Below are 12,173 nucleotides of genomic sequence, written 5' to 3'. Positions count from 1 at the left end.
GAATGTATAAGCAACATTGTGCTAATGTTTTAACACAAAATTCCCAAGTGGAATGGAGGAAAAAAGAACCTGAGTGGTCTTTTTTTGTCCTTGATACTGTGATATTTTCTGCTAGAATTGATGTTGTCGTGGGTGTGTGCTGTCCTTGTTGATGTTTGCTACTCTGCCAAGACGCTGCGTCTTGATGTAATTGGCAGTGAGTGAACAATAGGCTTTTTTGTTCAGCACTGATGGTGTTCAGAAGAGCTACCAAACCACCACAGGAAGTCTATTTGTAAGTGATTTTTGCAGCCGGTCACATGTTGTTTGCCAGGTCATGCCTTTTGCTGTCCTTTGCCCGTCTGGCCTCTTATCAAGAAGAAGAAGGCCCAGTTTCTCAGCTGACTGCAGATGACCATGAGTCGACCGCCTCCTGGGACCCCCGCGCACATCATGTGATGGTGTGATTGTCAGCTGCACATGCTCATCTATCTCTAGGACACAACAGGAGACATGCATGGAACAAGTGTGATCAAGTGGAGCCACTTCAGGTCATGCTCTTATCAACAGACAGTTAATCATCCATAAGAAATGCGAACGCACGTCAACATTGGCCGTTTTAGAGGTTCAGCCACTCAAAATGGAAGCTAGCCAGCGCTTGCAAGGACATTACCAGACTTTTCTAAGTCCCTTATGGAGGTACGGGCTGTATGAAGAAAAAAAATAACATCACCACTGAACGAGGCTATGACATAAAGTATCGATATTGACTGTAAATTGTAAAAAAAAAAAAAAATCCCTCATTACCCTTGTTTTGAGGCTAGAATAGTCCACAAAACTTACTACAGGGACCAGGCATGGGACCCCCTGAATCAGTGGCAGTCAATTGCAGGGCAAAACAACCATTTGCGACTCTGCATGTTTTTGGGATGTGGGTGGAAACCAGAGTACCTGGAGAAAACCCACACAAGCTCGGGTAGAACATGCAAACTCCACACAGGAAGAGCCAGACCCCATCTGGCCTTGAATTCACCTAGTACCTTGATGTTTTCAGACTCTAAATGGATCTTTTCACTTTCCACAAGCCTCTATAGTCATCTCTTATGTGTGTTACAAGCGTGCACTTGCGAGGGCCTCACAGCCACAACTTTATGCCACTGGATGGTTCAATTAATATACAGTAACCGCTTCCCCTCCCATGCTGCTTCCTCCCCTGCTGAGGGAAAAATGCGTTTCATTCCAATTTAATGCATGGCCAATTCCCACCTCCACAGAGCAGTAATTAAAATCCACACGCAAAGCCCTATTCATCAGTACAGACGACAGATGAAAAAGAAAAAAGAAGCAAATCGAGGGAAGGCGCGGGCTTGGTGGGGGGCAAAAGAATTGAGGCTGATTTCTGCAGACAGTTGATGAATCTTTTTTGTTCAATTTCTTGCAAGCTCACTCCATTAGTCTTGTGAGTAAATAAAACCGATAAGATGCTACCTTACCTGTAGTGCTTCATTAGCATATGCTCCGCCCCTCACTTCAGTTTCCATCATGATGGACCACCACCACTATCCGCATCCTGTGGCACATTTTGTGTTTCGAAAACAGTCCCGCTGTCTTATTTGGACTTCATACACGTACGCTAAATGTGTGGATGTAAATTTGTAAAGTAATGTTCATTTTGGAATGTAATGAGCAGCTTGTAGTTGTATGCTTTTGTAGTTGCATCAAAAAGGCATTGATGCTGTATAGAAAAATTTGCTCCAACAATAAGTTGCAACAAGAGGAATTAGTAGTTGTACGAAAGATTACTTTTTGTAGCGCAGAGGTGTTCCATTTTTTTCCCTACTTTTCCAGGAGCCAAGTTTGCACAATGTATTCCAGGCCCCTGACAAAACATAGCAGTTCTGTATGCTAAAGATATACCTTCATGCCAGAAGGACCCATCAAATTGTAGGCAGGTAGCAATCGTGCTATGACTCGTGATAGCGCTGTTTCAGTCCATATAAAATTCTATGACAAATCCAATATTTACTGTCATGCAAACTACCAGTAGTACCTTAGTGACCGACATATTGAATTGTGGAGAATATATTCGCCCAACCAAAAAATTTTTGAAGGTCCATTCATCAAAATATGTTAGGTTGAGGGTGTTCCATATTTTTTTTAATGTTAGTTTTATACACTATAAATAAATAAAGAGATTGATACAATTTTACTAAAGACTAAATGAATGAAATTAAAATGAATAAGAACGTAAATACAAACTCTAATAGTGTTTTAATGTTGGCTTACCATTAGAGGGAATTTATATTAACAGGGAAGAGTAGCTGTGAATGCTCGTGTTTGATTCCATTGACTCTTGGTCAATATGGACTGCATTTCTAGCGCCCTTAATTGCAGCCACTAAGTAAAATATGTGCTCTTTAATGCTTAAAAAAATCATAGTTATAGCATGAAATGGTTAAATTCTAATGCATTTTAAAGGCTAATGTCTTTAAAGGCTTTAATATTGTTTGATACATACAAAAAGACACAAAAGCATGAATGTGATATTTATATTGTGTCACAAAAGTGGTTTAGAGGTTTGAAAACATGTTGCTTTCGGGCCAAAATAACTTTTGTGAATGTCCAAGAATTGTAGGCAAAATGCAAAAACAAAAAGGCAAGCACACGCACTCAAGCAGACAGCTTTTATTCAGGGAGGGGCACGGGTGTCAAAGGGGTGTTCTGGGAGGTCGAGGGGTGCGTGTCATTGTTTGCGTTGGATGATTACGCGTGCTGCCACCCGGCAGCTGTTGCACATTTTAGATCACATGATCCAATGGAGTCCAACGTGGCTGGCTTATGACACAATAGCAATCCCTGAAAACTGTCCAGTTTGGTATAAAATCATTCAAAAGTGCATTTTTTTCGCCTGATTTGTCCCTCTCAGCTTCCCTTCTTCCCTCATGTGTCACCAGGTGTTTGGAAATTGTCATCAAGCCCTGTCTGTGTATTCAAACACCTGTGCTTTGGCATGTCTTTTGCAGGAGTATTCATTTTCTGTTTCCTGCATCCGTAAGTCATGTTTTGCCTATTTTTCAGCGTCTGTCTTCCCTGTTTAGTTTTCATTTTGTCAAAATTGTACCGTTTTTAATGATTTGTATAGTTAGTTTTCATTACAATCCTAATTTGTGCACCAGCACTTTAACTTCACTTGCAGCTGAAGGCAAATTCATGATACTCTTCAATTCTTAAACAAAAGTTAGTCTCTTATATTGATAATAGCGTAGCACTTTGTGTTTTTATTCTAACTGCAACAATTTCTCCTTCTGCAAAGTCCCATTTTGCACTTTGTTCACTTACTAGAAAGTATATGAACTAAACCTAAAGACTGTAACTTTACCTATACCATATTCCGTTATAACCCGCATCCCCGAGGGCATCCGAAGAAAGAGATGACTGGCGATGAAAACAAGTTTGTACTCTGTAGAGGTGGCATATGTCCAAGAACCCCCCCTATCTGTCCCTCCCCTTCCTCCCCTCCAACCACTGCACTTGAGCTTGAATGCGTCCAGCAGCTGCCCGGACTCTGGGCTCCTAGACCCAGGCTAGGACGCAAAGGGGGGGCTGTGCGAGCATTAATGAGATGCGCGGCGTCAATAGCCACTCTCTCTGAAGAGGACGGGAAGAAAAAAAAATAGAAGAGTGTTCCCTCTCTCTCTCTCTCTCTTTCACTCCGGTCTGTTTTTTTGGTGCCCCCCGTCCTGCCCTCCTCCCCAGCTGGCGAGGGGCTTTGTGAAGCGCCAGATGATACCCCAGATGCCCCGGCCTTTCAGGCACATTCACCAGCCTCCCTCTGGGTCAAGGGTCACCACCGGGCATCTCAATGGGTCTCCGTGGCAACCGTGTTGGTGTCGGGCGGCTCCAGGGGAAGAGTGGCAGAGGCTTTTTTTTTTGTGGCGACGCTTGGTGGAGAATTGGCGTCGTAAGATGAGGGGATACTCAACGTCAAAATCATCGGTGGCCTCGCGGGGCCTTTGAATGCAAGTGTACATGAGAGAGGGAGGATGATAATAGGGCAGTTGCTACATACTCTGAATCTTCTCCAGATTTGATTTGAAAGATTTTTGCTTTTTTTCTTCTTAAAAATAGTTAATTGTACCAGAGAGAGACCTGAATGTTTTAAAAGTCACTCATTTTCTTCAAGAAAGTCTGAATTTTTAATTGATTCTTTAAAGAAAATGATAATTTATATCAATTATGTTTATGATAATATTTTGATAACACATTATTCTTCAGCACCCCCCGCGGGCCATTTCAGGGTAAAGTGTTTCGGAAAATGAGATGAGGAAATTGCAAAGCTGTATTTTCTCCCCAAAAATACTTCTAAAGTCCTATTTTTTTAAAATAAAAAAAAATAAAAAAATTTATAGTGAAAATATTGCTGTAAATATTTCTCATAATAGCTTCAACTTTCAACAATTAAGCTGAAGTGAAAGAGTTGAATATAATGCTTTATTCTTCAAGTAACATGTAAATCATGTTACCAAAGTTGTACTTTCTCAAGAATAGCTCACAGTTGATAAATGACTTACTACACCATATTTTTTAAGCTTTAAAAGCTTATAGTTAATCTTCTCTACCTTTTTTTTTTTATCAATAGAGCTGTGAGACTAAAGTCCCAATTGGATGTAAAGTACAAATCTCAGGGATATGTGCTACATCTGTCATCCATTTGATTATCATTCCATTTGTATAGTTTTTAATGGCAGCCAATACCGTCCGCTTTTGGGCCAGAGGCACTGGCACTGGCACGGCCTGCTTGTCATATCAGCACTGGCCATCAGCTCTTTGTTTGACTGAAGCAACACCAGGATGACGGCAGATTGTTCCTTTGTCTTCAATGCTTACTCTGCTGCATTCTGTCTTTCTCTTCTACTATTGATTACTGCTCCGAATTGGGCGCTTGATGTGCTCCTTGTTTTTTGTTTTTTGTTTTTTGCTTCTCTTCTGTGAACTTTGTTGATGTTTTTTCTTTCTTGTACTAAATGCTGCCAACATTATTCAATTGATGTCAATATTATTGTCAAAATACCTATCAGATGTTGCTTAAAGTATATTGCAGGTACACGCTGCATCGTTTCTATTTTGGAAGTATCTGTCCGTCACACCTGATGGTGTAGAGCAGTGGTCCCCAAACACCGGTCCGTGGACCGGTATTGGTCCACGAGCCAACTCATACCGGTCCGTCAGAGTAGAAAAAATTAACGTGTTAAATCTTGCCCTCCAAATTGAAATGAGAAAAGTTGTTATAGTAATGATAATAATAATAATTATTATTATTATTGGGACTTTGTTTGTGCACCGACTCCACCCCCACACAATTTTGTCTTAAGTTGTCACCCTCTACATTAGCCGGTCCATGATGGCGGTATGATAGTGAATGTGAATGGTCGTATGTCTCTCTTTGTGTCTTATGGCTGACTGTCAACCAGTCTAGGGTCTAGTCTGCCTTTGGCTGGGACAGGCTCCGGCAACCCCCGCAACCTCTTATGAGGATGCGCGGTATGGAAGATGAACGAGTGAATGTCCGTCACAATGTCTGTTGGTCACGCTGTCCAAACAGATCAAAGGTCACATGATAAGGAGAGGGTGAACACAGGGGGGCCATTCAGAACCCTGCGCCAATTGTTGGACAGCACGTGGGCACTGTCACACACACATGCACACAACAAGATAGAGCTGTTTTGGAGGGGGTTGGGGGGTTGTTTACAAGCTCTTACACAGGAAGTTAATGATTTCAAAGACTTATCAGGCAACTTCAGTTGGTTACAGGTGCCCCTTCACTGGGAGCAACTCCAACCCATGAGGAAACTGTGCCAAATGCAAACTAATTGTGTATTTACATGAGCAGTACAGAACCACCAGTCTTCCCTTGAACTCTCAAAATGCCAAATAGCCAATAGCCAAAAGATAACTATAAGCCATAGGAAAGGATGACTTGTCAGCACCACCATATTTTTCTGACAAGAAGTGGTTCTGGAGTATAAATTGCAAAAGTATTGTTGTATTGTTACATGGTTGGGGTTGGTGATGGGTGTGTTTTGCTTGTGTGTCCTCTCTGTTTGATATTTACACATTTTTGACTGATGTTTTCCCTCTTGGCTTCCCTTGCCTTTTGAGACTTGGAGTTGGCAATTTGTCATCAACCCTTGTCTGTGTATTTAAAACCAGTGTGTCTTTTGTGGGAGCATTGTTTTCCTGTATCCTGTGACAGTAAGTAATATTTTGCCGATTGATCAGTGTGCGTCTCCCCTGATTAGTTATTTTGTTAACTTTGTCCCAGTTATGATCATTTCTATAGTTATTTTTCATTAAAATCCTAATTTGTGATTCAGCACTTCCCACTTTTCTGCTTCCCGCTCCTGGGTTCAACTTCACTTGCAGCCAAAGGCAATACATGACAAGTATAAATCACATCTTTATAAGAAAATTTATTGGATCAAGCCCCAGAACAGATATTACGCTCTGAGGGCAAGCAATATACTGTACTGCTTGTTGTGGGTTGAGAAATTATGAGGGACACTAGCCTTTATTTTCACTGGTTGCTTTTGTATGTCATTGCACACGTGTATGTATGGTGTTTGTGTAGTGTGAGTAGTGTATAATGAACAATACTCTCAGGAACGGTACACTACCAAATTGTTCATAAACCTTTGTGGATAAAATAGTCCAAAAAGAAAAGTCTCGGTTTCTGTTGCGGTTTAATTATTTAGTTTACTTTTATGCGATAAAGTTGTTTTGTCATAACTGTGCATGTCCTTTAATTTAATGACAAGCCATTATTTGTCAAAAGATGCTAGTTTGTTCTCCTGTTAACAATATTAAAATGTAAATTGTCATGCATTGTCGCATGAGCTCCTCAGTAGGTAGCCACGTCATTGTAGCTGGGGTTTCCCCTTTCAAATTTCACATAAAAGTCACTCTGCAGTATTTTGAAAAAAAACTGCAACATATATAAATACCAGCATTGAAGCTACTATTGACAATTAGCTGCGGTTAGAGTGTCATCAATGGGCCTTCCTGTCTACTTGCGGCCTTTGAACAAATGGCCTTTTATCCACTAACATGCTGTCGGCATCTTTGATTGGCACGCCGGCTGCACCACACTTCATTATTGGCCGACACATGGCCAACAAACCGGTCACAAGATGTGACAAATGCTCACTTTGGGTTTTAAACCTTGGACGTTCCCTAGACGTCCAATCTATTAAAACCTGTGCATTTTTAGGCACAAAAAAGTGTATACTTTGCATCGGATCCTGTAAGTGAATTGGAATACATCAGATAAAACACAAGCAGTGAAGACACACATTTATGTGGTGTCATGAAAAATGTATCAAGGTGGACAACTGTGGTATATATTTGTGTAGTGAAATATTAAAACAATGTGAAACTGTCACACAGGGATGACACATATTCTTACTTCTTCAATCTCTGCAGTTGTTGTCTTGTGCTTGGTGGACTCCGGAGCACTAATATGACCTGAAAAAAAGAAGCAATTGACAAGAAGGGATGAGGACATTGCGGCAAACCTGGAGCTTCAGCTGCAACATAATGTGGTAAGTTTGACTTTTTCCCTCATTGGCTTTGGACAAGAGTTGCGATGTCAGAGAATAGTATTGGGTATTATATTATTATGTGGCCCAGTTACTCGTTTTTGTCAGAGGGATAACGGATTTCCATGATTAGGAGGAACTGGCAGCAATGGCGTCAATGGACAGGACGTTTTGACGTCTTTTGGTCTGGCCCAAAATATATGCTCTTGTGCAGTTCGCTATTGCTCTGGCTGGGTTACTCTATCACTAGACAATCCTAGTTTGTGAAAGCGATGACGTACCCCTCAGCCTTCGAGAAGTCCTCGGTGTCGCCAACTCGAAAACTGATTGGTTAAAGCAACAGTTTTAAGGGCACTCATTTGATGCTGCAAATAGTGCAGAACTGATTGTAAAGGCCTTTGACTAGTTTTCTGAGCCTGACAACAAATAACGGCCATACCTGTCAACCTCGAACCATTTGTGATCTTACCAAATTTTGTTTTCGCCCTTACATATATGTATAAATACATGGAAAATCTTACCACTTTACTTTTTTGTAAAAAATCACGAACAACAAGTGAAAATGAAAGTAAACATAAACAAGGGAACAGGAAACGGAAATCACATGGTGAAAGTGTTACAAAACGAAATGTTTATCATGATCTTTTTTTTTTAGCCAATCAGAGGCGCCGGTACATATATCACTTGGCAGACATGCGTTTCCGGGAAGAAACAATGGCGGATGGTGAAAAATGGCTAGAAAGTGCCTTAATTTATTTTTTTTTCTCAAAATCACCGTTTAGCGTACCATTTTCATGTGTACAGCGTACCAATATAAAAATGGGCTTTCAGTTGTACCAATTACGGCGAGAACGTACCAGTTGACAGGTATGAACGGCTAAAATGTGATTGTTTAAAAGCAATGGAAGGAAGCTGACAGACGATTTGGAATTATTTCATCAGTATTTATGGACAAAATATAATTAACATCAGTCTCTGATACAGATAATTTTAGGCCAGCAGAGAAAGCCTTCTAGGCCCTGACAGTCCACCACTGCTTGAAACGTGTCAAGAAGTTTAAGTTAAAGAACTATTGTGCTCTTCCGCCTCCTTGTGGAGGTTGTTGAGAAAATTGGTACGATGAACAGGATGTTTATATTTGAGATTCATCACTGAATAATTATGACTTTCAAGCCATCCATACGTGATAAAAAATGTTTTCTCAGACCTTTATAATATAATACTTTTCTGTTAATAAGTTCTGTCCCTTAGCTTTTCTCTATTTATATCCCAGTTCCTTTAAGCAGTATCTCACTGTACAGAAAAAGGTTGATTCTACTTTCCTCTGAATTTTTTGCTCATTGTATTTTCAAGACATATTAGTTGAAGTGTGATTCTTGACACTGCACAATACACTGTTTGCCTTCCCCCTAGTTTAATTTCTTGACAGTGGTTGTATATTAACATTATTCTCAGGCACGAGAGTTCATTTAACTTAATATAATCTTTATTGGATTTGACATCTTGTGCATTCTGATTGAAAAGGCATAAATATATAGAAAAGGGAGACAAGGAATGCTTTTGGCTATCCAGTAAATGTACAAAGAGAAGTGCAAGCTTTACAGTCAGTGACTTGACAACTAACAGCATGTTGACTCATTCCGAAAATAAAAAGTCACCGACACCTCACATAAAAGGTAAACTGAACAAAACCTGTTCATGCAAAAACATCCAAAACTGTCACCTTCATTCAAGAAATGAACACTGAATTTAACAAACTGGCAATAGCAACCCTCTCCCTTTGGAATTCACCCAATCACTTTAAGTGCATCATCACCATGGCAACAGTGCTATCAAATACCAATTGTCTGATTGGTCAGTTAATTATTTTGGCACCAGACACCTAAAGAGGTCATGTCACACTTCTACCAAAACCTCACACATTTTTTTTTCAAATAAACAATCAGTTAAAATTGGCACGAAGAGTGAACGTGCAAACTAACACAAGCCAGGATGCAGTAAGTGCATATTACAGTGTTCCCTCGGTCATCGCGGTTAATGGGAACCGGGACCACCCGGGATAAGTGAATTTCCACGAAGAAGGGATTCCCCTTCAAAAATGCTTAATTTGAATTTAATTTAAAAAAAAAATATTTTTTATTTTTTTTATTTTGACTTTATTTTTTATAAAATTGACTTCATTTTATTATGATTTTATTCTGACTCACCTGACTTTCAAGTGGGAGGCTGGGGTTTGAATCTTGGTGTTTTTTTTTTTTTAAGAAAAAAGCCTTACTATACTATGTAGTGTTTTGAAAAAGAAAAGCCTAAATATACCAATATTTGTAACAGCCAAAACAATAAATACAACTGCTTACTTTAGGGAGCCTGTGGCCCAGTGAATAAGTCATTGGCCACCCACCTCTGTAGACCTGGGTTCAAATCCTGATTTGCTCTGCTTTGTAATTTGACCTAACTTTTCCCACTTGAAGGTACAATAAAGGACTAAGTGTGATCTGGGTGTGAAAAGAGACAAAGCAATAAATACTACTGCCTAATGTTGTAGAGTGGTGGCCCAGTGGATAAGTCATCAGTTTCCTGCTTCTTTGGTCTTGGGTTCAAAACCTAGTGCAGGCAAAGATTTTCCTAATTTTATTCAGGTAAATGAATCAGCTAAAAGTACAAGTACTACTGCTTTCTCCCACAGGGTGGTGGCCCAGTGGTTAAGTCATCAGTCTGCCACCCCTGTGGTCCTGGGTTCAATTCCCAGTGCCGGCAATGATTTTCCCAATATTATTCAGTTAAAAGAATAAGTTAAAATGTCTAAGTGTTCAAGTGTATAAGTATTCAGTGGTGGATGAAGCATTTAGTCAAAAAAATGACTAAGTGTTTAACCCCTTTCCTTGGATAAAACTATGAGTACTACTGCTTTCTTTCATAGGGTGGTGGCCCAGTGGCTAAGTCATCAGTCTGCCACCGGTGTGGTCCTGGGTTCAATTCCCAGCGCAGGCAAAGATTTTCCAAATATTCAGTTAAAAGTAAAGGTTAAAATGCCTAAGTGTTTAAGTGTATATAAGTATTCAGTGGTGAATGAAGCATTTTGTCCAAAAAATGACTAAGTGTTTCACCTGTTTTCCTAGGATAAAACGTTTCAACACCTATGTATAAGTGGGGCACGAGTTGGTGTAGTGGGTTGCACACTCGCCTTTGCACGGAGAGAACGTGAGTTCGCTTCCCGGTGTCGGCGGTTCACTGACCAAGCAAGCGGTCGAGGGTCGGCCGAAGGCCGACCCGAGAACGCCTTTCGCACAGACAGGTCCTTCAACTGTCTTCCGAACTGCCGAAGGCAGTTCGGAATATAACCTTTTGCTGAAAAGTATGACTAAGTGTTTAATATAAATTTAAAAGTTTTTTTCTTTTTTTTTCTTCTTATTCCATTTTCCAGACTACATGGTGTCGTGATCAGCCAAAGGGCGACACCGAGAATCGAACCCAGGTCTCCCACACTGGAGTCCTGTGAACTAACCTCTGCGCCAATCAAGTGACTACACTTTTCTTTGTAATCATTTGAGTGTCTTTCCAAGAAGTACACAGAAATGACTAAGTGAAAAAGTGTCTCGACCGGGATTCGAACCAAGGTCTCCCAGACGGGAGTCCTGTGAACTAACCTCTGCGCCAACCAAGTGACTACACTTTTCTTTGTAATCATTTGAGTGTCTTGAGAAGAAGTCCACAGAAACAACTAAGTGAAAAAGTGTCACAACCAAGATTCGAGCCAAGGTCTCCCAGACGGGAGACAGGTGAGCTAACCACTATGCCACCAAGTGACCACAGTTTCCTTTGTAATCATTTGAGTGTCTTGAAGAGAAGTCCACAGAAACAACTTAGTGAAAAAGTGTCACAACCGGGATTCGAACCCAGGTCTCCTAGATGGGAGACAGGTGAGGTAACCACTACGCCACCAAGTGTCCACAGTTTCCTTTGTAATCATTTGAGTCTCTTGAGAAGAAGTCCACAGAAACAACTAAGTGAAAAAGTGTCACAACCAGGATTTGAACCCAGGTCTCCCAGACAGGAGACAAGTGAGTTAACCACTACGTCACCAAGTGACCACAGTTTCCTTTCTTATCATTTGAGTGTCTTGACAAGAAGTCCACAGAAACAACTAAGTGAAAATGTGTCCCAACCGGGATTTGAACCCAGGCCACCCGGACAAGAGACAGGTGAGTTAACCACTGCACCACAACTTGGCTACACTCTGCTTTGTAATCATTGGAAGGTCTTGACTACAAATACATAGAAATAACTAAGGGAAAATGTTTCCCAACCAGGATTTGAACCCCAGTCTCCCACATAGGAGTCAGGTGAACAAACCTCTAAGCCACAAATATACATGTAAGTATATAATCTTGTAAAATGATGTAATTTATAGTTATAATTTAATATCTTTAATTTTTTTTTTCCTGAAAAAAATCCACAAAGCTCTAAGTCCGCGGTAGCTGAAGCGCGAAGTAGCGAGGGAACACTGTATTTCATTGAGAACAACATCAAACACAGAATTGAAACAATAAAGGCAAGACGACATCAAGCAGTTAGATGTACGAACGGGCCACAGTAAGT

General features: G+C 40.5%; 1 long non-coding RNA gene across 3 annotated transcripts in view; it reads left to right on the top strand.

Moving 5' to 3' along the window:
* Positions 1–12,173, top strand: part of LOC144195036 (uncharacterized) — a 28,617-nt gene that overhangs the window by 13,411 nt on the left and 3,033 nt on the right. For 2 of the 3 annotated variants that reach the window (XR_013326038.1, XR_013326037.1), the window contains exons 2-4: positions 7,459–7,577; positions 10,999–11,776; positions 11,885–11,948. This is a non-coding gene — a long non-coding RNA (uncharacterized LOC144195036). Of the gene's footprint in view, positions 1–2,759; positions 3,031–7,458; positions 7,578–10,998; positions 11,777–11,884; positions 11,949–12,173 lie in introns of those variants that run through there. The other variant, XR_013326039.1, reaches the window with a different exon arrangement.

Source organism: Stigmatopora nigra, chromosome 4 (genome assembly GCF_051989575.1).
Source record: "Stigmatopora nigra isolate UIUO_SnigA chromosome 4, RoL_Snig_1.1, whole genome shotgun sequence".
In the NCBI taxonomy this organism is placed as follows: domain Eukaryota; kingdom Metazoa; phylum Chordata; class Actinopteri; order Syngnathiformes; family Syngnathidae; genus Stigmatopora; species Stigmatopora nigra.
This window is presented reverse-complemented; position numbering and strand designations above follow the sequence as displayed.